This window comes from Apodemus sylvaticus, chromosome 12 (assembly GCF_947179515.1).
Source record: "Apodemus sylvaticus chromosome 12, mApoSyl1.1, whole genome shotgun sequence".
Taxonomy (NCBI): domain Eukaryota; kingdom Metazoa; phylum Chordata; class Mammalia; order Rodentia; family Muridae; genus Apodemus; species Apodemus sylvaticus.
In genome coordinates, this window is record NC_067483.1 from 35,663,006 (window position 1) to 35,689,249 (window position 26,244).

Below are 26,244 nucleotides of genomic sequence, written 5' to 3' on the forward strand. Positions count from 1 at the left end.
CTCTATCTTTCTCTCTCTCTCTCACACACACACAGACACATACACACACACACACACACACACATGCATGCATGTACACAGGCATGCGCGCACACACACAGCCACAGAAAATGAACTCATAATGCTTTTAAGTTAGTTTATGATTTTGTGTTGAGGAACATTTGATAGCCATCCTTGGCTTCATGACATCAGACACTTCTGTCTGAGTTTAGATTGTAATGTTTAAAAATGTAGAAAAGTGATGGTGGCAAGATTACATTTGGTAGTTACTTTTATAGAATGCCTGTGTATGTGTGTGTGTGTGTGTGTGTGTGTGTGTGTTGGGGGCACTGCGAATTGCTTAAATTTTGGTAAATGACAAAAGATATTGACAATCTATGATAGTAGAAAAGATGTTTAACACATTTATTAAAAAAAAAACTCAATAGGACTATACTACCAATATCTAATAACAGGGGTAATTAAAACACTTGTTATAGCCATACCATATTTGTCCAGAACTCTAACAAGAAACATGGTCCTAACAATGTTTAGCAATGACAGAACATGTGTGAGGCTCTATGAATTAAATATTATAAAGAAATAATGTGAGAATCCTGACTCTGCTCAGGACACAAATTATAAAGCCATTTTTCTCTTATAGATACAGGTTCTCTACAGAGATACTGTCAGTGAATCTCTAGCATACAGCATTCAAGGTACCAGGATCTCCCACATGGGAAATTATTTTGCACCACACATCTTCTTCCTCACACTTTTTCTTACCTCCCCCTGTTCCATCAGAGAGCCTCCCTATAGGCTTGTATTATGAAGCTACTCCTATCCTCAGAAAGCTAGAAAGAGAAAACTGATGAGTTTACTACATGAGCTCTGATTCTTCTTCTTAGATCTCCACCATAGTATTTGTCATCAGAGCTCAAGGCCCGAGCTCCTCAGGGAATGTTTTCTTTCCATCTTCTGTCCATGGTATTAATAACTCTTCTGTTAAACCCTTTACCTCCAGCAATCTGTCTCAATGCCATTCTTGAATCCCGTTATCCAAGACCTTTCAGATGTCAGTCATGAAACACATTTGCATACAACACAAAAAGAATTTCTGAATGCCTGCTATGTTTAGATAAATAAAAAAACAATGTCAGCATTATCCTACTTCTCGCCCTCTCTCCCCTCTCTCTCTCTCTCTCTCTCTCTCTCTCTCTCTCTCTCTCTCTCTCTCAGGGTGTGTGTGTGTGTGTGTGTGTGTGTGTGTGTGTGTAGTCATGTGTGCACCACATTGCACATGTGGAGGTCTTAGAACAACGTTCAGATGTTGGTTCTTGCCCTCTTGTCAGGTTGGGGTCTCTTTTGCTAAGTTTGTTCCTGTCACTGCTCAGCATACTCCTGGTTGTCTGGCCCATAAACTTCCATGTGATTCTTCTTTCTTCAGTTCTCATCTTATCAGAAGGGTATTAGGGTTACAGATTTTCCTGGGGGGGGTCCCAGGGATTGAACTAGGATGTTTGTTGTGTAGTGAGCCCTTTAAAATCCACTGGACTACCTTCTCCATTCTAATCTTACATTTCTAGGTGCAGATGAAGATGACATTGTGTGCTTTTTATATTTTTGATTCTAAAATGTCTGCATTAACCTCTTTTTAAAGGCCTGTTCATTTACTTATTGAGACAAGACATCACTAAGTAGCTCTGGCTGGCTAGTAGCTTCATATGCAGACAAGACTAAACTTGATTTCACAGAGTTCTGAGTTCTTTAGCCTACTAAGTGCTGGGATTAAAGGCATGCATAATTATGTCCAACAAGATTTATTTTTTAAAACTATGTGTCTGTGTGAGGCTATGTCCAAATGAGTCCAGGCATCTAATGATGTCAGATCTCCTTTAGCTAGAGGTGTTAGAGGCAGTTGCGTTCAAACCAGCATGGGTTACTGTAAGTGAACTTGGGTCACTCTTAGTTTCTAAGCCACCCTTTTAGCAGTGAACTCCATGTTTAGAATGTTGTAGGAAACCAGACTGGTTTTCAAGATTTGACATTTGATCACGAGTCTCTCAGCCAAACTGAGTTGGTTAATCTTGATGTTGTGGATTCTTAGATGGCAGATTTCTCATCTGAACAATGGGCTTGAGACAGTCACATCCAAGTGTCCAATGGAATCCAAAGAGTAGAGTGTTTAGTATGGAGCATGGCTTGGAATAGGCTACAGGAATATTAGATTTCTCATCTCAGAGTCACAGAGGTTCAAGTGCTCGAGGCTATTTTTCTCAACTTGCAACTTTTCAATCACCGAGGTAAGGAAACTGAAGATGATAAAAGAGTTTCAGATGAACAGTTCTGGGCTGACGAGCTCACACGTGGCAACCAATGCTTGAACCCAAACACCTGGAGTCTGCATCTTTGCAATCCTTTTTTGTTCTGTTAAGCCTTTTTGTTTCCCTTGGAGAGACAGAGTTCAGCTTTGAATTACTCCTGGATTTTGTTTGGTTTGCCTTGTTTTGTTTTCACGCGTCTCGTCCCTGTTAAGTGGAGCAGTAGATTTCCCAGAGTGATTATTGATGCTAAATCCAAGAAAATTACTCCCAGAGAGGATTTTAGATAACAAACACTGCTTAATATCATCTGAAGATCAAGAGTGCAAGAAAAAAAAAGTGACAGTAAGGATCACAGAAAACTGTATGAACCAGGGCTGGAGAGAGATGGCTTCGTGGTTTATGTGCACGAATTGTTTTGGCAGAAGACCCAAGTTCAATTCCTAGTACCCACTAGAAGCTGCTTACAACTGTCTGTAGCTCTAGCTCCCCAGGGCAATTCTCCACCCTCTTCTAGCCTCTGTGGGCACCCTCATTTATGTGCACATACCCACACATAGACACAAATAGATACATACAATTAAAAACAAAGCAATTTGTTCAATAAAAAGAAAGTTGGATGTACATCTTCAGAAATCAAGCTGCGAAACAGAAAGGGCTCTGCCCATGGGGAGAGGATCTCAACAAATTAACCATGGAATGGCTTTGAACTGGCCTCTGTTGGGAATATTTGACCCTCTTTTTGATGCTCCTGCTTTTAAAATACAGGCAGAGTGCACTCTACAAAATTCAGGTCTGCTTGAAAACCCTCTCCCCTTTTCAGGTATTGCACCTGAAGGAACAAGATATGTATAGACTCTCCACCCCTTTGTGTAGTTATTCTCTAGAACCCTGTCTAGTGTTTAGATCCTCCATGGATGAGTTTGTTTCTGAGTCATAACCACTCATTTATTTGCCTGTCTCCTAAACAGAGTTACAAAATTCTTTAGGACAGATACCATCTTGTATGTGGGCAGACATGTCCAACATTTGGTGTACATAGCTTCTTCACTTGATCCTAGCCAAAAGGCCAAGAAGCAATGTGTACATAGCTTCATAATAAATGCTTCTTGATTGGTCCTCTGTATAACTGTTTTCAAATCTAAATCATTTTCTTTTCTTTTTTTAACATATGCACATATATGTGTGTGTTCACATGTGTGTACATATGTCACTCATGTGTTTGGAGTTTGATGGTGAGTGGCTTTTTTTTTTTTAATCACACTCCATTTTATTATTTTGAAATGAGATCCTCTCAGTGAACTTTGGGCTCATCTAGTTGGATGACTGGATGGAAAGTAAGCATCAAGGATTTGCCTGTGTTGGTTTTTTTCATAGTGATAAGATGCGACTGGAGCATCTGGCCTTTTGTGAGGTTACTGGGAAACCAAACTAAGATGCTGTGCACGTACAGACAGCTTGTTACCAACTTAGCCATCTCCTAGAAGCCTTCTTTTCTTTTATTATATTTGTCTCTGATTATTCTGTTGTTCTAGTTTCACTAAGATCATTAACTTCCTAGTAAAATTTGGTTGATACATGATCTGCACAACTGTTGTTAAATTTAACATTTCTCCTTTCTCTTTTTATATCTTTTTAAGTTTCCTTAAGTACTGTCTTCATTAAAACCATACCTGATGTTATCTGTGCTTGGATTTCCATGTTTAACACACACTTATCTTTGGTCACACTTTGAAATGCAGTTCTGGTGTCTGAAATGAAATCTAGAGCCCTTCTTAAAAGGATAATAGTTATATAAATCAATTTTGATTGAAAAATTGATTAACGATTCTTTGCTTTTGGAGATGAAAGCATGCATTTGGTCTTTATCAAAGATAACATAAATTGAAAAGTTTAAATCTTTTGCATGAAAATTAGGCTTTATCCAATCAAACCTCAAAGAACACAAGAAAAAAGGTGAATCCAATTTTCCTGAAAATGACAGTTTCAGTCAGATTGATTCCGATGGACTTTGTGTCTTTCTCCCTTGCCCTCACTTCACCAATTCATTTTTGCTTATGCTGGGAGACCCTAACTCTACCCCGGAATGAGAGCAGAGCAAGTTGGCCTCTAAATATATCCTAGGAAAGGAATTCTGAAATGACATTGGTACAGTAAGCATGCATGTGCATAAGTGACAGAGATGGTTTTAGCAACAAGAAGTGTAATATTTTCCCATCATCCTCTTCTTCTAGGAAGCTTTTCTGCTGTTCCTACAAGAGCTCTGGAAACTCTTACTCTCATGTCATTTTTTTAATGCTTATCATAGGCATATATTAAAAATATTGAAGAGCAATCATATTATAGAGCAAAGATCATGTATGCATATTTTCACATGGCTTTCTGTATATATACATTTGTTTATTTCTTAGATAGTCAAATAATTTCTAGATGCAAGCTATATTTTTAAAATATTTATTGACTTGTTTATTTACTCGTGTGTGCTATGTATGTGCATGTGTGTGTTTATGATATATGTATATGTGATGCCTACAGAATACAGAAGAAGATGCAAAGTTCCCTAGACCTGGAGTTACAGGCAGTTGTGATCTTCCCAGTGTGGGAGCTGGGAATTGAACTTGGGTCATCTGGATGAATAGCAAGCATTCTTTTTTTTAATTTATTAATATATTTATTTACATTTCAAATGATTTTCCCTTTTCTGGACCCCCACTCCCCGAAAGTCCCATTAGTCCCCTTCCCTCCCCCTGTTTTCCCACCCAACCCTTCCCACTTCCCTGTTCTGATTTTTCTCTATACTGCTTCACTGAGTCTTTTAGAACAAGGGGCCACTCCTCCGTTCTTCTTGTACCTCATTTGATGTGTGGATTATGTTTTGGGTATTCCAGTTTTCTAGGTTAATAACCACTTATTAGTGAGTGCATCACCTTTTGAGTCTGGGTTACCTCACTTAGTATGATATTCTCCAGCTCCATCCATTTGCCTAAGAATTTCATGAATTCATTGTTTCTAATGGTTGATTAGTACTCCATTGTGTAGATATACCACATTTTTTGCATCCACTCTTCTGTTGAGAGATACCTGGGTTCTTTACAACTTCTGGCAATTATAAATAGGGCTGCTATGAACATAGTGGAACATGTATCCTTATTACATGCTGGGGAATCCTGTGGGTATATGCCCAGGAGTGATATAGCAGGATCTTCTGGAAGTGAGGTGCCCAGTTTTCGGAGGAACCACCAGACTGATTTCCAGAGTGGTTGTACCAATTTGCAACCCCACCAGCAGTGGAGGAGTGTTCCTCTTTCTCCACATCCTCGCCAGCACCTGCTGTCTCCTGAATTTTTTTTCTTTTTTTTCTTTTTTTTATTTGATATAATTTATTTACATTTCAAATGATTTCCCCCTTTCTAGCCCCCCCACTCCCCGAAAGTCCCGTAAGCCCCCTTCTCTTTCCCTGTCCTCCCACCCACCCCTTCCCACTTCCCTGTTCTGGTTTTGCCGAATACTGTTTCACTGAGTCTTTCCAGAACCAGGGGCCACTCCTCCTTTCTTCTTGTACCTCATTTGATGTGTGGATTATGTTTTGGGTATTCCAGTTTTCTAGGTTAATAACCACTTATTAGTGAGTGCATACCATGATTCACCTTTTGAGTCTGGGTTACCTCACTTAGTATGATGTTCTCTAGCTCCATCCATTTGCCTGAGAATTTCATGAATTCATTGTTTCTAATGGCTGAATAGTACTCCATTGTGTAGATATACCACATTTTTTGCATCCACTCTTCTGTTGAGGGATACCTGGGTTCTTTCCAGCATCTGGCAATTATAAATAGGGCTGCTATGAACATAGTAGAGCATGTATCCTTATTACATGGTGGGGAATCCTGTGGGTATATGCCCAGGAGTGGTATAGCAGGATCTTCTGGAAGTGAGGTGCCTAGTTTTCGGAGGAACCGCCAGACTGATTTCCAGAGTGGTTGTACCAATTTGCAACCGCGCTCCCCGAAAGCCCCGGGAGAGTCTGCTGTGCTAACAACCTCCTGGGCGGATTGACTCACAGATGGCCCACCAAGCCGCCCAGTTCTTGGGGTCAGTCCTGTGCCTTTTGGGGCCCAGACCCCCGCTTTGTTAGCCTCAGGCTATGCCCGTTACGGCTCTGCCCGTCAGAGCTCTCTGTCGTCCTGCAGGCAAAATGGCGGCGCGCGCGCAGGCCCGGGCAAAATACCTCCTGGCTGGGTTGGCACCCCGATGGCCCCCCCGAACAGCCCAGGGCCTGGGTGCAGGCCAACGCCAGTCAGGCTCAGAGCCCCGTGGTGTTGGCCTCGGATTATGTTTGTGTACCTCAGTCTGTCCGATGTCTCTGGAGTCCGAAACCAAGATGGAGGTGAGCCTCTCCTGACTGGTGGGAGGCCGAGTTCTGAAGTGGCTTCCGTGAAGTGAAAGGCGCGGCAAAACCGCAGCTGCTTGCCGCCCGGCTGGTCAGCGAAGGTCAGTGGTCGTGGGCGCAGGGCCTAACTGGACCCTGTGTCGCCTTGGTTCCACTGCTGATGGCCCTTCAGCTGGACCAGCCACTGCTGTACTGCCGCCGCCGCCACTGCCGCTGCTCGTCTGATCGTCTCCTGAATTTTTAATCTTAGCCATTCTGACTGGTGTAAGGTGAAATCTCAGGGTTGTTTTGATTTGCATTTCCCTAATGACTAATGAAGTTGAGCATTTTTTAAGGTGTTTCTCTGCCATCCGAAGTTCTTCAGGTGAGAATTCTTTGTTTAACTCTGTACCCCATTTTTTAATAGGGTCGTTTGGTTTTCTGGAGCCTAACTTCTTGAGTTCTTTACATATATTGGATATTAGCCCTCTCTCTGATATAGGATTGGTGAAGATCTTTTCCCAATTTGTTGGTAGCCAATTTGTCCTTTTGATGGTGTCCTTTGCTGTACAGAAACTTTGTAATTTTATGAGGTCCCATTTGTCAATTCTTGATCTTAGAGCATATGCTATTGGTATTCTGTTCAGAAACTTTCTCCCTGTACTGATGTCCTCAAGGGTCTTCCCCAGAGTCTTTTCTATTAGCTTCAGAGTGTCTGGTTTTATGTGGAGGTCCTTGATCCATTTGGATTTGAGCTTAGTACAAGGAGACAAGGATGGATCAATTCGCATTCTTCTGCATGCTGACCTCCAGTTGAACCAGCACCATTTGTGGAAGAAGACCTCAAAAAATGGGAAAACCTCCCATGCTCATGGATCAGCAGGATCAATATAGTTAAAATGGCCATTTTGCCAAAAGCAATATACAGATTCAATGCAATACCCATCAAAATCCCAACTCAGTTCTTCACAGAGTTAGAAAGAGCAATTCTCAAATTCATCTGGAATAGCAAAAAACCCAGGATAGCTAAAACTATTCTCAGCAACAAAAGAAATTCTGGGGGAATCAGTATCCCTGACCTCAAGCAATACTACAGAGCAATAGTGTTAAAAACTGCATGGTATTGGTACAGTGACCAGCAGGCAGATCAATGGAACAGGATTGAAGATCCAGAAATGAACCCACACACCTATGGCCACTTGATCCTCGACAAAGGGGCTGAAAACATCCAATGGAAAAAAGATAGCCTTTTCAATAGCAAGCATTCTTAACTATTGAGCCATTTCTCCATGTAATAATACAGCATGTTTCTGAATGCCCACACATATGTTTATTCAGAAATTTAAATTATACCAAAGCACTGGACTCATTGGCTCATGTTTGTCATTTTAACTTACTGAGCAGATGCTTTTAAATTATCTCCATGTAAGAGCTGTAGTAAAACATTCAGAACATTTTTCTCTCATGTGCATGTACATGTGAATGGAGGTGCATATGTGTATGGAGGTCAGGGGTTGACTGGGAGTCTCTTTCCCAGTCATGATCCCACTCAATTACTTTTTATTTTAGATGTATGGATATTTGCCTCCGTGTATGCCTGTGTACCATAACTGTGCCCAGTGTCTGTGGATGCCAAGTAGATAACCTAGGACTCCCTTACCTGGAGCTACAAACAGCTGGAGGTGAAAATGGAATCTAGTTCATCTGAAAGAGCATCCCATGCTTGCAATCACCGAGTCATCTGATTGTCTTAGTTTTGAGACAAGGGTTTATTCACATAGCTGGAGCTCAGTGGTTCTGCTATACTATCTACTATCAAGTTCTAAGGATTTCTCTTTCTTTGCTTCTGGCATGCTGGGATTACAGGCATGTGCTGCTGTATTCTATATGTATCCCCAGGGACCAAAATTAGGACTTCATGCTTGTACGGAAAGCAATTTACAGCTCCAGCTTTGACCAAATTATGTATGTAGCAGAGTTTGGGTTTAGTTTCTGTATTCTGAACCTCAATTTTACAATGACATCCCTTCTATGAATAACTCATTGGTGGTGGGTAAAAACTGAAGGAAACTGTTAGCTATTTTGAGAAGCTGTTTAAGAAAATGAAATCATTTGCTATATCTTTAAAATCAATCTGGTTATCTAGAGGTTGCTGTGTGTGAACTTTAGAATCTAGTGCTTAACGTAATGCAAACTGACTTGAAGCTGCCTGATTGGGTGTGGGGTTAACTGGAAAACCTTTGCTTATACACCCTGTCTGGGTGCACCTCCTCACAGTATGTTTGCTGCAGGGGTTTTCCTCATACATTAATCTTGTAATCCAAAATGCCTTGGGAACATAATTGTAGGAGAAACACAAGAATATAATAAGTCTTCCTGTGGAAACCAGGTCAAATCTCTGCACATCCACTGACGTTCCATTGTTCTAGGTCACCTTCATGCTACTGAAGTGGGATACATTATACCTGCTGTGACATCAAAGCAAGGTTACATGGTTTCAATCAATTTTTGACAGAGTGATGGTTTATTTCTACATTTCAATGTGAAGAAAGGCTTGGGCATAACTATTTTTGGACAACACTGCTGTCTATCAGAAGAGGATGCCCAAATATTACTACCAAACTTGGGGAATAAATAAAAATGCGGAACACCAGGTTTTTTTTTTTTTGTTTGGATTTAGAAGATCTTCAAATGCCCATATATCTGACAATGCCTTGGCCTCTGTTTGGTGCTATGTAGGGATGCTGGATCAGTAGTAGGCAGGACTTACGGGAAGGTCATGTGGTCATTAGGGGAGTGCCTTTATGGGACAATGGTCTCCTCTTGCTCTTCTTTTTCAGTTTCTCAGATGCCTTTGGTAAATGTTACTTGACATGATATACTGTCTTCATAGTCACCAATGCGATGATCAATTAAAACCTTTCTGCTTTATTAGCTGATTATCCCAGCGATTTTGTCATAGTAGCAACAAACTAACTCAAAGATGAATTTTCAGTTCAGATAGATATAAAATATTTTTATAATTATTACACTCCACCTGTCACACAGGCATGCTTATTGGTTTTCCTAGCAGTCAATTTAGAATGGATGCCTTATGTTTTATGTGAAGATTCTACTTTTTTTTGTACATATGCATTGCTTTGTAATTTTTGGATATTTTCTTTATTTACATTTCAAATATTTTCCCTTTTTTAGGTCTCCCCTTCAGAAACCCCATATCACATCTCCCCTACCCCTGCCTCTATGAGGGTGCTCCCACACCTATGCACCCACTCCCATCTTCCAACCCCTGCATTTCCTTACACTGGGACATTGAGAACTCTCAGGCCCAAGGGCCTCCACTCCCACTGTTGTCCAACAAGGCCATCCTCTGCCACATATGTAGCCGGAGCCATGGGTCCCTCCATGTGCACTCTTTGGTTGGTGGTTCAGTCCCCAGAAGCTCTGGAGAATCTGGTCAGTTAGCACTGTTGCTCCCTCCATGGCTCTGCAAACCCCTTCAGCTTCTTCAGTCTGTTCTCCAACTCCTCCATCAGGGACCCTGCCCTCTGGCAAAGCCTTTCAGGAGACAGTCATATTAGGCTCCCCTCAGCAAGCATTTTCCAGCATCCACAATAGAGTCTGGGTTTGGCAACTGTATATGGGATGGATTCCCAGATGGGGCAGTCTCTATGTGGCCTTTCCTTCAGTCTCTGCTCCAATCTTTGTCTCTATAGTTCCTCCTGTGAGTATTTTGATCTCTGTCTAAGAAGCACTGAAGCATCTACACTTTGGTCTTCCTTCTTCTTGGGCTTCATATGGTCTGTGAATTGTATCTTGGGTATTCTGAACTTTTGGTCTAATATCCACTTATCAGTGAGTACATACAGTGTGTATTCTTTTGTGATTGGGTTACCTCACTCAGGATGATATTTTCTAGTTCCATCCATTTGCCTGTAACATAAAGTCATTGGTTTTAATAGCTGAATAGTATTCCATTGTGTAAATGTTCCATATTTTCTGTAATCATTCCTCTGTTGAAGAACATCTGGATTCTTTCCAGCTTCTGGCTATTATAAATATGACTGCTATGAATATAGTGGAACATGTGTCTTTATTACATGTTGGAGCATATACTTAGTGTATGTCCAGCAGTGGTACAGCAATGTCTAATTTTCTGAGAATCCATCAGTTTGTAAACCCACCAGCAATGGAGGAATGTTCCTTCTTCCCTGCATCTTCACCAGCATCTGCAGCACCTGCGTTTTTAATCTTAGTCATTCTTTTGATTTGCATTTCCCTGATAACTAAGGATGTTAAACATTTCTTTCGGTGCTTCTCAGCCATTCCAGTTTCCTCAGTTGAGAATTCTCTGTTTAACTCTGCTCCCCATTTTTTTATTGGGTCGTTTGTTTCTCTGGAGTCTAACTTCTTGAGTTCTTTGTATATATTAGATACCAGCCCTCTATCATATATAAGATTGGTAAAGATCTTTTCCCAAACTGTTGGTTGACATTTTGTCCTATTGACACCGTCCTTTGCCTTACAGAAGTTTTGCAATTCTATGAAGTCCCCTTTGTCGATTCCTTACCTTAGAGCATAAGCTATTGATGTTCTGGTCGGGAAATTTTCTCCTGTGCTCATGTGTTCAAGGCTTTTCCTCATTTCCTCTTCTATTAGATTCAGTGTGTCTGGTTTTATGTGGAGGCCTTTGATCCATTTGGACCTGAGCTTCGTATAGGGAGATAAGAATGGATCAGTTTGCATTCTTCTAAATGTTGACCACCAGGTGAACTAGCACGATTTGTTGAAAGTGTGGTCTTTTTTTCACTGAATGGTTTTAGCTCATTTGTCAAAGATCAAGTGACCATAGGTGTGTGGATTCATTTCTGGGTCTTCAATTCTATTTCATTGATCTAGGTACCTGTTACTATATCAATACCATGCAGGTTTTTCTTTCTTTTTTTTTTTTATCACTATTGCTCTGTAGTACAGATTGAGGTCAGGGATGGTAATTCCCCCCAAAGTTCTTTTATTGTTGAGAATTATTTTCCTTATCTTGAGATTTTTGTTATTTTGAGTGGATTTGAGAATTGCTCTAACTCTATGAAGAATTGAGTTGGAATTTTGATGAGAATTGCATTGAATTTGTAGATTGCTTTTGGTAAGATGGCCATTTTTACTATATTAATGAGCATAGGCATTCTTATTATCTTCTGAGGTCTTTTTTCATTTATTTTTTCAGAGACTTGAAGTTCTTGCCATACAGATCTTTCCACAAATCCATCAATGCTATCCACTACATAAACAAACTCAAAGAAAAAAAAACCACATGATCATTTCATTAGATGGTGAAAAAGCATTTGACAAAATTCAGCATCCTTTCATGCTAAAAGTCTTGGAAAGAACAGGAATTCAAGGTCCATATCTAAACATAGTAAAAGCAATATACAGCAAACTGGTAGCCAACATCAAACTAAATGGAGAGAAACTTGAAGCAATTCCACTAAAATCAGGGACTAGACAAGGCTGCCCCCCTCTCTCCATATCTTTTTAATATAGTTCTTGAAGTCCTAGCTAGAGCAACTAGACAACATAAGGAGGTCAAAGGGATACAAATTGGAGAGGAAGAAGTCAAGCTATCACTATTTGCAGACGATATGATAGTATACTTAAGTGACCCAAAAAACTCTACCAGAGAACTCCTACAGCTGATAAACAACTTCAGCAAAGTGGCTGGTTACAAAATCAACTCAAGCAAATCAGTAGCCTTTCTATACTCAAAGGATAAACAGACTGAGAAAGAAATTAGGGAAATGACACCCTTCACAATAGCCACAAACAGCATAAAGTATCTTGGGGTGACTCTAACCAAACAAGTGAAAGACCTATATGACAAGAACTTTAGATCTCTGAAGAAGGGAATTGAAGAAGACCTCAGAAAATGGAAAAATCTTCCATGCTCGTGGGTTGGCAGGATTATTATAGTTAAAATGGCCATCTTGCCAAAAGCAATCTACAGATTCAACACAATCACCATCAAAATCCCAACTCAGTTCTTTATAGAGTTAGAAAGAGCAATTCTCAAATTCATCTGGAATAACAGAAAAACCAGGATAGCTAAAACTATTCTCAACAGTAAAAGAACTTTTGGGGGAATTAGTATCCCAGACCTTAAACATTACTACAGAGCAATAGTGATAAAAACTGCATGGTATTGGTACAATGTCAGGCAAGTGGATCAATGGAATAGGATTGAAGACTCAGAAATGAACCCACACACCTCTGGCCACTTGATCTTCGACAAAGGAGCTGAAAACATCCAGTGGAAAAAAGATAGCCTTTTCAACAAATGGTGCTGGTTCAATTGGAGGTCAGCATGCAGAAGAATGCAAATTGATCCATTCTTATCTCCTTGTACTAAGTTCAACTCCAAGTGGATCAAGGACCCCCACATAAAACCTGGCCCACTGAAACTAATAGAAGAGAAACTGGGGAAGACCCTTGAGGACATGGGCACAGGGGAAAAGTTCCTGAACAGAACACCAATAACTTACACTCTAAGATCAAGAATTGACAAATGGGACCTCATAAAATTTTACTATCTTTCTAAGACTTTTAACATTAACAGATGTTGAAATTTTTTATTCGATACATTTTTTATTTACATTTCAAATGATTTCCCCTTTTCTGGCCCCCTCCACTCCCTGAAAGTCCCATAAGCCCTCTTCCCTCCCCCCTGTTCTCCCATCCACCCCTTCCCACTTCCCTGTTCTGGTTTTGCCCTATACTGCTACACTGAGTCTTTCCAGAACCAGGGGCTACTCCTCCGTTCTTCTTGTACATCATTTGATGTGTAGATTCTGCTCTGAACCCACCTGGTCCTGGGCTTTTTCTGGTTGGGAGAATTTTAATGACTACTTCTATTTCTTTAGAGATTATGTGACTCTTTAGATTGTTTATCTGATCCTGATTTAACTTTTGTACCTGGTATCTGTCTAGAAAATTGTCCATTTCATCCAGATTTTCCAGTTTTGTTGAATATGGGCTCTGTTGTAGATTCTGATGATATTTTGAATTTCCTCAGTTTCTGTTGTTATATCTCCCTTTTCATTTTGTTAATTTGATTTTGTTAATTTGGATAGTCTATGTGCCCTGTGGTTAGTCTGGCTAAGGGTTCATCTATCTTGTTGATTTTCTCAAAGAACCAGCTCCTGGTTTTGTTGATTCTTGTATAGTTCTTTTTGTTTCCACTTGGTTGATTTCAGCCCTGAGTTTGATTATTTCCTGCTGTCTACTCCTCTTGGATGTATTTGCTTCTTTTTGTTCTGAGCTTTCAGGTGTGCTGTGAAGCTGCTGTTTATGCTCTCTCCAGTTTCCTTTTGAAGACACTCAGAGCTATGAGTTTTCCTATTAACACTTCTTTCATTGTATCCCATAAGTTTGAGTATGTTGTACCTTCATTTTCATTAAATTCTAAACAGTCTTTAATTTATGCTTTTATTTCTTTTTTGACCAAGTTATCCTTGAGTAGGGTGTTGTTCAGCTTACATGTGTATGTGGGATTTCTGTCATTTTGTTGCTATTGAAGACCAGCTTTAATCAGTGGTAATCCAATAGGATGCATGGGAAGATTTCAATCTTCTTGTGCATGAGGTTCTGAGAAGGAGTTATGTTTCCGTGATTGATGAGAGTGGGGTGTTGAAGTCTCCCACTATTATTGTGTGAGGTGCAATGTGTGTTTTGAGCTTTAGTAAATTTTTATTTTTATTTTTATTTTTTTATAAATGTGGGCACCCTTGCATTTGGAGCATAGATGTTCAGAATGAGAGTTCTTCTTGTTATATATTTTCCTTTGATGAGTATGAAGTGTCCTACCTTATCATTTTTGATAACTTTTGGTTGAAAGTCAATTTTATTTGATATTGGAATAGCTACTCCAGCTTGTTTCTTGGGACCATTTGCTTGGAAAATTGTTTTTCAGCCCTTTACTCTGAGGTAGTGTCTGTGTTTGACACTGAGGTATGTTTCCTGTATGCTGGGTCCTGTTTATGTATCCAGTCAGTTAGTCTATGTCCTTTTATTGGGGGAATTGAGTCCATTAATGTTAATAGATATTAAGGACTAGTGATTGCTGTTTCCTGTCATTTCTGTTGTTATTTTTCTGTTTGTGTAGCTATCTTCTTTTGGGTTTTTTGAAAGAAGATTACTTTATTGCTTTTTCTAGGGTGTAGTTTCCCTTCTTGTGTTGGTGTTTTCCATCTATTATCCTTTGTATGGCTGTATTTGTGGGAAAATATTGTGTAAATTTTGTTTTGTGATGGAATATCTTGGTTTCTCCATCTATGTTAATTGAAAGTTTTGCTTGGTATAGTAACCTGGGCTAGCAATTGTGTTCTCTTAGGGTTTGTATGATATCTGCCCAGGATCTAACTTTCATAGTCTCTTGTGAGAAGTCTGGTGTAATTTTGATATGTCTGCCTTTATATGTTACATGATCATTTTCTCTTACTGCTTTTAATATTCTTTCTTTCTTTTGAGCATTTGGTGTTTTGACTATTATGTGACAGGAGGAATTTCTTTTCTGGTACAATCTATTTGGAGTTGTGTAGGCTTTCTGTATGTTATGGGCATCTCTTTCTTTAGGTAATAGAAGGGTTTTTTTTTTCCTATAATTTTCTTGAAGATACTTACTGACTCTTTAAGTTGGGAATCTTCACTCTCTTCTATACCTATTATCCTTAACTTTGGTCTTCTCATTGTATCCTGGCTTTCCTGGATGTTTTGGGTTGGGAGCTTTTTGCATTTAGCATTTTCTTTGACTATTGTGTCAATGTTGTCTATGGTAGCTGCAGAACCTGATAGTTTTTCTTCTATCTCTTGTATGCTGTTGGTGATGCTTGCATCTATGACTTCTATCTCCTGGTTTGTCTCCTTTGGTGAATTCTTTATTGTTTCTATTTCCATTTTTAGATCCTTGATGTTTTTGGCTAATTCCTTCACCTATTTGGTTGTATTTTCCTGTAATTCTTTATGGGGGTTTTGTGTTTCCTCTTTAAGGGCGTCTAGCTGTTTACCTGTGCTCTCCTGTATTTCTTTAAGGGAGTTATTTATGTCCTTCTTAAAATCCTCTATCATTATCATGAGATGTGATTTTTATATCAGAGTCTTGTCTTTATGGTGTATTGGGGTATTCAGGGCTTGCTGTGGCAGGAGAACTGGGTTCTGATGATGCCAAGTAGTCTTGGTTTCTGTTGTTTATGTTCTTGCCCTTGCTCTGGCCACTTGACTTATCTCTGATGTTAGCTGGTCTTGTAGTTTCTGAGTGTGTCTTGTCCCTCCTGCAAGCCTGTGTGTCAGCACTCCTGGAAGACCAGTTCTTTCTGGGAGGAATTTGGTTATGGAGAGCTGTAGCTTTGGTTCTGTCAGCTTCAGGGTGCAGACAGAAACTGGAAGGTTCTTGTCCCTGGCTGCTCCTCAGTTTCTAAGTCCTAAGGGCTCCAGGAGTGTTCCTCAGAGCAAAAGTGGTGGTCTTCCTTGTGCTCACAGGCATCACTCCAGGGAGGCCCGCTCTCTCCCAGCAGTATTTGGGTATGGACCACTGTGGTAAGGGATCAGCTCTGTGTGACAAAAATTCTACTTTTAGTTACAGTAGTTGCTCTTCACCAGGTTGAGGTAATAGTAAGACTATACAAATGACCAAATGATACAAAAAGTATACCTTTGCTGATTTTTCCAGGAACTGTCCACCTTCCAGGTTTGACCTTGGTCTCAGAGAAAAGATGGTGGTCTTCCTGAACATATCATTGGCTAGTTCAAGGGGCAAATCTAACATTCCTCAAGGTCAGTGAGCCACTGGCTCTGTTGGTATCATAGCTCCTCCTACCAAGGACCATCACAAAATTGACAGGAAGCACTGTGTAAAAACAAAGGTCAATGTGGGGAGGACTGGAGTGAAGTAGCCTCTTCTAGGCATGGGAAGAGCTATGTACTCAACAGCCCTCAGAGCTGCTGTTACCTGCACCAGACCTGCATGAGATCAAGTCAGAAATGCTCCAGCATGTAGAGAAGAAAGCTTCACAGGCCTTCACCTTTATCTGAGGAGTTAATGATATTTGGTGGTTTCTGGGGACAGGTAGGGTTCTTTAAGGTTGTGGTCCCTGGGAGGTCACCTGCACTCCAGTGGATGGCCTCATCCCCATGAGGGGCAGCACATTTGGATTTTATGGGTTATACAATAAACAAAATAAGGGAGAGGTCAGCAAGTAGAATGTGGATCTGGGGGGGGGGGGGGCTGGGGGAGGAGTGAAGGATGAACATTGATTAATATTCATTGTACGTGGCCAGAGAGATGGCTCAGTAGTTACTAGTCCTCAGTGCTCTTTCAGAGGAACAGAGTTCAGTTCTCAGAACCGACAGTGGGTAAATAACAAACACTTATTACTCCAGACTCATGGAATTCAATGTCTCTCTGGCCTCTGTGGGCACCCACCCACACATGTGTCATGTACACACACACACACATACATTAACATGTATGAAATTCCCTAAGAATTATCTAAAGTACATTGTAAAAATTGTCAGTGAATTGTGTAGTAGAAAGCACTGGGTATTTTTAAAAATTTGAGCAACACCAGGTAAAATTTCTGACTGGAGTGGCTCCCAAATCTCACCTTGCATTAGGATTCTAACTGGTAATTGCACAATCAGAATAAACAGAAATGTTTGGTTTTATGCTGGCTTCCACCTCCTGCACACTCACTCAAGTTTAAAAAAAAACAAAACTATGGCATTCTTAGCACCCAGTGAAGGATGGGATGGTCACGCCGTGGCCACAGGGGCCAAGGTTGAGGAGTTCTTGTTCACAGCCCTCAGATTGAACTGGTATGCAGCTTTTCATTTGGAATGACTTCTCCGTTTGTCTCTCCTTTGTACCTCACCTTCAATAATTATTTATGACCCACAAACCTCTGGCCTGCCTATTAAAGGGAAGGACAGAGGATGCACCTCTTGGATTGCTCAGCCAGCTGTTTGAAAGGGTTTGTGGGGGCGAATTGCTCTGCTGCCTGATTGCCAGAGGAACAGTGTTTTTGAGTCAATACAAAGGGTCTTGGTACAATTGGTGTCCAATTGTTTTGCTTTTCCTATTTTTTTCTTAAAAGGCCGAACGGCGATATACACCTGTGATAAGTTTGGGGTTGTCCTCTTCAATCTTTCTATTTTATCTGGAAATATTTACATTCAAATGCAAGGCTTGGCTTTTGTGAGTGAAATGCCAGGTCCATCAATATGGGATGTTAATTCTCTTTTCTGAGAGGGAGTGGAGTGATTCAGGGCATGCAGGAGTTGGACACACGAAAGCTTTTTCTATTAACACTTGGAGCTGACCATGGAGGTGAATGTCATGTCTCACAAAAAAGCATCATGTTCTCTTGGAAGAAAAATGTCACTTTTGTGAGGTTTGTTCCTCCTTTTATTTGTGTGTGTGAAGATGAGGTTTTTCTTTGTTCTTTTTTTGTTTTTTACCTTGAGAAATAATTTCTATCTTGTTGTAATTGTTTTCACTATAAAAATCTGCTTGAGAAAATAGGAATGTGTCTTTCTGCTTATTCTTTTAGTTTTTATTTTTGTCCTGTTCATGAATATATCACTTGAAGCATATGGTGAAGATGAAGGGGAAATGAGCGGTTTCTCCTGATTTTGTAAATGATCCTGTTCTCTACACTCTTCAATTCCATGAGAATAACAACAGAATCTTTTCCTCAATTATGTTATTAAATAAACAGCAATTTCTCCTCCTCCTTCTCTTCCTCCTCCTGCTGGAGAAGTCCAGAGAATAGGGGAAGAAGTGACCAAATAAACAAGCACTTGGATCTACCCTGGTGCCTGGGAGTTGTGGTGTGTGTGTGTGTGTGTGTGTGTGTGTGTGTGTAATATATGTGAACATGTTAAGGTGTGTGCACATGTATAGGCAAGTGCATGTGCACATATGTGCATGTGTGGTGCCAGAGGTCTTTATCTGGAATCTTCCTCTCTTACTCTAGCATTTATAATAATGATAATAATAATAATTTTTAGTGTTGAAATACTATACTAGTTTAAATAAATATTTAGCATTAAAATGTTAATCACACTAATAATAATTCTATAAAATTATTATATAATATATTATATAATAATAACTATTATTATTATTATTATTATTATTATTATTACTGTTGAGACAGGGTCTCGTACCAAACATGGAGTTTATCAGTTTCTCTTTTTGCTCCCTAGCTCTGGGATAGAAAGCATATGAACATTATCTATCACTTTTTTTTAACATTAATTCTGGGGCCCACACTCAGGTCCTGAGGCTTGAGTGGTAAGTGATTTACCAACTAAGCTATCTCCTCCATTCCACAAAGACATTCTTTTTTTAAGAAAAAATATGTGTGTCTATGCATGCATGCTTCTGAGTGCACATGCCCCTGGGGGTCAGAGGCATCAAACTTCCCTGCAGCAGGAGCCATAGGCGATTGTGAGCTACCCCACATATGTACTAGGTACTGAACTCAGGTCATCTGGAAGATCAGTACCTACTGTTAACCACCAAGCCATTTCTCCAGCCTTGTTAGTTACTCTTATAGTGGTTCCAATTTCAGCTTTCATGTTTGCATCCCTGTGAATGCTGACTCCAGTTGGTTATCAAGGAAGCCTTCAAATTATTAACTGGACAATAATGATAATGATGAATATATTGATAAAGTAAATACTATGAATCATCATAGCCATTAGTCACTGACTGTAGTGAAGATACCATGCAAAAACGCTTTTTATACTTTGACCCATTCTTAATCCTTTAAGATACCTTCGTGAAGATGATATACTGGTTACTATTCGCAGCCGAAGAGTGTAACAAGGTTTAGAGGGTATGATGTAATACAGTTGTAATTTGAACTAAGGTACCCTGACTCTGTACCCACAAGCATTTAACCTATGGTAGGCATATGCACTGTTATAATAGGCACTGTGATATCTAACCCTACCATCCTTGCTCAGATTCTATCATTAGGCATAGTGCTTTATATAGATTGTGTTTTGAACCTTGCTTTCTAGCTTTGGTAAGCCTGGTAGAATGACCATTTGGACACACGCCAGGCAGATTTTCTAGGACCATGGACTGCACAGACAAGTGGTCAGGAAGTTCTGAGAAAGGCAGGTGGCAAAGAACCATCCATGTATCACATCAGTAAGAGTGAAACATCAAGATATTCCAGAGTTTTACCAGCCTTCCCTCCAGTGTGGGTGGCAGATACACTGGGATCTTGGACTAAGCTTGTTAAAGCATAGGTTAAGGCACAGATCCCCATAGGGAGCTATTTATGAAATTTTTATTTTATTTTATTTTATTTTATTTTATTTTATTTTATTTTATTTTATTTTATTTTATTTTATTTTATTTTATTTTATTTTATTTTTGTGTGTCTGTTTCTTGATGGGTATATGCAGGTGCCAATAGAAGCCAGAAGAGGGCACTGCATCTCCTAAAGCTAGATTTGCTAGCAGTTTTGAGCCACCCAACATGAGTGCTGGGAACTGAATTCAGATCCTTTGAAAGAACAGTGAGAACTCCTAACTGTTAAGGCATCCCTCCAGTCCTAGGGAGTTATTTATTTTTTAATTTCTCTACACACCGTGATCATTATTCTTTGAGAATGAGTGACGTTGTTGGGGGCTGGAGGTGGACATTAAATGAGGAGGTGTGTCTGATGAAGATGAGTCACACTCCCCGATCAACAAATAGATTTCCTCTTGGGGGAAATATTGACTGAAGACTTTTGCATCCTAAAAGAAATGTTTTGTTAACTCTGGGCCCCTTGAGGATAAAGTCTTTTCTTATTTTTACAGTAGCATGGATTATTCAGACATGATGATAGATTTTGACTATGGGAGGAATGGCCAGGGAGAGCATCATCTAATCCACAGTCTTAGTGTTTCTATGGCTGTGAAATGACACTGACCATGACAACTCTTACAAAGGAAAACATTTAATTAGGGCTTGCTTACAGGTTCAGAAGTTTAGTCTGTTATCATCATGGTGGAAAGTGTGGTAGCATCCAGGCAGACATGGTGCTGGAGAGGTAACTGAGGTCTGTACATCTGTATTGTCAGATGGCTAGAAGACAGAGACATGAGGACTGACTTGAGCATCTGAAACCTCAAAGCCCACTCCAGTTCCTCTAACAAAGCCACACTTACTCTCTCAAGGCTATACCTCCTAATAGTGCCCTCGCTGGTGGCCAAGCATTCAAATATATCAGTCTGTGATGGCCATTCTTATTCAAACCACCACATCCACTAACCATCTGAGTTTTCACACGTAGGACCAGGCAGACCCTGCACAGGAGGGAGCCAGACCTGCATAAGAGCAGTGGAAAGGCATCAAATGAGGCTGGGAGAGAAACTGTCCACAGCTTTCACTATTCTCTGCTCCAACTTTTCTCCCTGTCTAGCATGTTTGTGGTAGGGGAGCACGATGAGGTTTAGGGGCAAATATAACACCAATAATGGAAAATCACTCCAACCTCCCAAAACTTAGGAGGCAAATGACGTCAAAGGACACAGTGGTTTCTATCCTTACATATCTCAACACATTACCAAAGTGTGATTTGGGGTTATGTCTTGTTAGGAATGATGCATATGTACAGAGATAGCCAGGAACCCTATCTGCTATGAGAGGGATATAACCAACAGGCTGGATACTTGATAGCCAGGGTATGTATAGTTATGGTGCCTCCATAGCAAGGCTGAGATTGATTTCTTTTAGAATTTGTGTCCAGTTTCTATTGTTCCAGTTAAGCAGGTGGTAAGGTGACATGGTGGCACTCAAAAGATGTGGACTTTGAAGAATGTACTGGCAAATGCCCAGAAATTCTAGCTGTGTCTCTCTGAAGATGAGTGTTGACTCCTAGTTGAATAGAAAGCTGTTGGGAGAAAGAATTTCTGGAGAGCTCACTGAAGGACACAGCCTTGGAAGATTTACAACTTGTATCCCTCCTCACATCTGTTCAGGCTACTTAGAGATGAGAATATTGAGTAGCTAATCTGTCCCATTGAACTCTCTTTTGTAATACTCAAGTTCAACATCTCTACAGCCCAATGACCACACTCAGCTATTGGATGCTGGAGCTAAAGTTAATTTTACTGAGGAATTAAAGTCTTACTTTGAGACAGGGCCTTTCTATGTATCTCTACCTGACTTAAAACACATGAATCACTTGCTGCAGCTTTCAAAGCACTGGGATTGAGACTGTACACACTCACACACTTATTATTAACTGACCTCTATGAATCTTCTAGGGCCAAAGGGAAAGAACATAACAGAGATGGTCAGTAAAAATTATGAAGAAGAAAGCCTAGGAATTGAAGCTTTGATTGTATTTCATCTCAATTTAAATATTTACCTGGGAAGAGAAAATTTGAATAAAAAAGGTGTACCACATGAGTACACACACTCACACACATACACTCGCACACACACATACTCACACACACATACACACTCACACACACTGACATACATACTCCTATACACACACACACACACACACACACACAGTAATACACATACACACACATACACTCACACACTCACACATACACACTCACACACAGACATACATACTCACACATACTCATACATACACACACTAACACACATACACACTCACACACATACACACACACTCATATACACACACTCACACAAACATTCACACACACACACACACACGCATTCACACAGACTCACACACACACTCACACACACTCAGATATACTCATACACACATATACACTCACATACATACTCACACACACAACCACTTAAACTCATACACACACACTCATACAAATACTCACACACTCTCACACACATTTTCACACACACATACACACACATACACACACACACACACACACACTCACACAAGCCTTTGAAGGCTCTAATAATTCTAAACATGTCCACCATTTTATCTTCATACCCATCTTTTTCCAACACTCTGGGTTATATTGATCTTGTTCTTTCCATTAGCTAGATGAGAAAAACGAGACAAAGAGAAATGAGATATTTTGCTTAAGGTTTCTTAGTAACTGAGCAATAGATACAGAGCTCAGCCCTGACCTTGTCCCTAAGTCCTTGGGGCTGCACCTGATTGTGAACCTCTGAGGTGGGACTCTTCCTCATGTCTATCATCTAATCCACTGGTCACGTGACCCACTCAATGAGGGGAGGTTGGTGCTAATGTAGGCAAGGGCAGGAATTCAGAAGCTGAGTTCCTCAAACCAACCAGTGAGTGTAATGTGGCTCACTCAGAAAACTCTCACCTGAGAACTTGCTAGTTATTTTGAGAAGTCACCTCCAGGAGCAGAACTGAGGCTTTGGGAAGTCAAGCAGAAAAGGGCTATAGAGCTACTCAGCTGCTGAAGGCGGCAGGCGAGTGCCAAGGACCCATAGTGCACTCTTGGGAGGCTCCCTTCTTATGCTGCAGAGATACAAGTATCTGTTCACAAGCTACTATCTCCCATGGGCCAAAGACCTACAGTGGTGCCAGTTTCTTTGACCTTCTGGTATGCATGTATGCCAGCTTAGCTGACGGAACCTTTCCAGGCCTTCTCCATAGTAGCTCAGCGCAACTCGGCACAGTCACCAGGACTGACTCAAGGCATTGTTATGTTGTATGCTCTTGCACCAAACCATCATAGAGAGAGCAAAGAAAGTGAGAATGGTCAGAAAAGATGTCCATGATTTCAGAACTGGAGTAAAAATAAAGGATGTAAATTTGAAGAACCTGTGAGAACAAATTCAGGGATAGACAGATGGCTTAGCGGTTGTGAAAATGTATATCGCTCTTGCAGAAGACCCAAGCCCCATTCCCAGAATTTACATCAGCAGCAAAACACAAACAAATGAACAAACAAATGAATGAAAACCCAAAAAAACCCAAAACCCAAAACCAGCTAACCAACCAACCAAACCACAATCACCACCAGACATACCCTACTAATATACCCTACTAATATATTAGGCATATACTACTACCTCCAGTGAGTCCTACACATTTTGTCACCTCCATGGCCTCCTCTCCATACCTGTAAATATTGATCTATGGAAACACACATACAGATAACAAAAAGAAAAATTTAAAAGAATGGATTCTTCTACAAAATTATAAAGCAATGGGCTCAGACTTCACTGCTGTTGACAGACCCTGGTCTACTGGACTTCTGGTGTAATGGTGCAGCCTTTGCATCATAGGAGGCTCTGTTTGGCTTGAAAGCCTAACCTTCCCATTGGTCCAGCTCCTCCAATCACCTGCATGGAGGGATCTGAGGGAAAAGAAAGAATTTTAACCCACTTTGGGCAGAATAATATATAGAAGTCCACAAATCATTTCATGTATTCTAAATCCATACAATGTTTTTTGTCTTTCTAGTAGTATTATGTCATTTGCTCATTTATGAAAGGCAAAGAACATTTGTTCTGAAAACCAGATGGCTGGATCCAAATCTGTACTCTACTATGATATCACTCTGGGGGAATTATTAAACATCTCTTTTTAAACTTTGTTACTTTTAATGTGTGTGTGTGTGTGTGTGTGTGTGTGTGTGTGTGTCTACCCAGAGAGGCCAGGGCAGAAGAGGATGTTGGCTCTGCTGGCACTGGAATTATGGGTAGCTGTAAGCCAACGAACCTGGGTGCTGGAACCTGAACTTGGATTATTTGGAAGAGCAGCAGCTGGCACTCAAACCTGCTGACCCATCTCTCTAGACCCTATTCAACCTCTATATCTTAGCTCCTGACTTCCACAAGGTGAAAGCAGGCCAATCATCTCTGGCTACCACCCCTGCAGCAGTTACCTTGCAATCAGGGTGCCAGGAAAACCCCTGTCCTTGCCTACATTGGCCCCAGCCTCCCCTTTTCTCTCCACACACTACTCCATCTTATGCTTTCCTGATCCTGTTTCATGCCTTTTGTCTGGCTTCAAATTGCCTCCCTGATGGTTACAGTAGGCCTGCTTCTGAGCTACTAGACCCACCTTAATGGCCTCCTGCAAAGAGCCTGGCCTGTACATCGGCTGCTACAGTTGAGACACTCAGCTACTCTCTATGCCCCAGTCTTGTTTGACTGTGTCTCTAACATCACTCTCCAAGGTTCTTTATCTTTGTATTTACATGCTTATTTCTCCCTCCTCAGTAGGGAGGGATTTAACTTTTTTTCTGTTTCTAGATTCCCAGAGCCTAGGGCAGTGCTTAGGGCAATTCTCAGAATCCAGCCTCTGATCAATGTTTGCTCAACGAGTCAATGAATCTGCCTGAGGATTTCATACAAGCTTCTTGCAGATGGTTTAGGTGAATTTCTTCAGCAGATGAAAAAACGGGTGAGATAAGAGTAACCTCTTTTGAAACGATCTCATTGTTATGACAAATGTTGAGCCTCCATGTTTGTTCCCAGTCATTATCTTGTTATCTGCTGAATTTACTATTGCCAATTCTTTTCTTTCTCCTTCCACTTTCTTCTCTTCCTGTGGCATTGGCACACACTCAGATTAAAGCTAAATACCTTCGATTTTGGCCATGGGTAAAGACTAGGGATTTGGTTTGCCTGATCTTGGTCTCTTCAATCTACTACTGTAGCTGTTATGACTAACAAGCTAAAGGGTCCCTGAAACACAAGTTCATCTGCATTAACTGCTTTGGGGCTTTGTCTAAAAAGCTATGTTTGTTCAGTAGGAGCATACTGCAAAGCGAGACTCAATCTTTCATTAGCATAATTAAAATCCAAACTCAATGTGTTGTGCTATAATGTTGGTAGAGTTGGTCTGTAGAATTCTGCTAGCCCTTTGGGTATCTGAATTTATAGACACTTTTTATTTTGATTTTACTTCTGGACCTGGCTGCCTCTGGAGCAGTGATTCATGTCATTCCAATACGGGAATCACCTTGAGACAGATCACAACTGAATACCTAAGTCTCCAAATCTTTACTCAAACTGACAGTCTTAGACACCTTCAAGAAAAGGAAGATGTCTGTGCAGAATAAGTTGTCTCTTAGGACAAGATCTGCTCCCTGTAGTCAAGGAAGAATCACAGTCAAGAAAGACAGGCTGGGGATATGGGTCAGTCTGTAAGCAATTGCTTTGCAAGCATGAGGACTTGAGTTCAGTTTGTGTCATTCATAGAGGCGTATGAATAACAATAATTCCAACACTAGGGAGTGATTTGAGGAGGTGGAGACAGGTAGACTCTTGTAAACCTCTGGGCCCGTGACAGACCTTATCTCAAAACACAAGGTTGATAGCACTTGAGGAGTGACAGCTGAGGTTGTCTTCTGGAGTCCACATGCATGCAGAGGGCGTGCACATGCACCTAGGAGTCTTCTGAGAAGAAATCTGATGGTACAACTATTTTAGCATCATCCCATTTAGACCCAAGTCACTCTTCAGTTGGAGACGTCAAGATTTCAGTTAGATGCCAGATTAACTGTGTATGTAACGTCCCTGGGTAAAAGCTAACTTAGGGCTGCACTGTAAGAAACTCTGACTAGAGTTAGAAA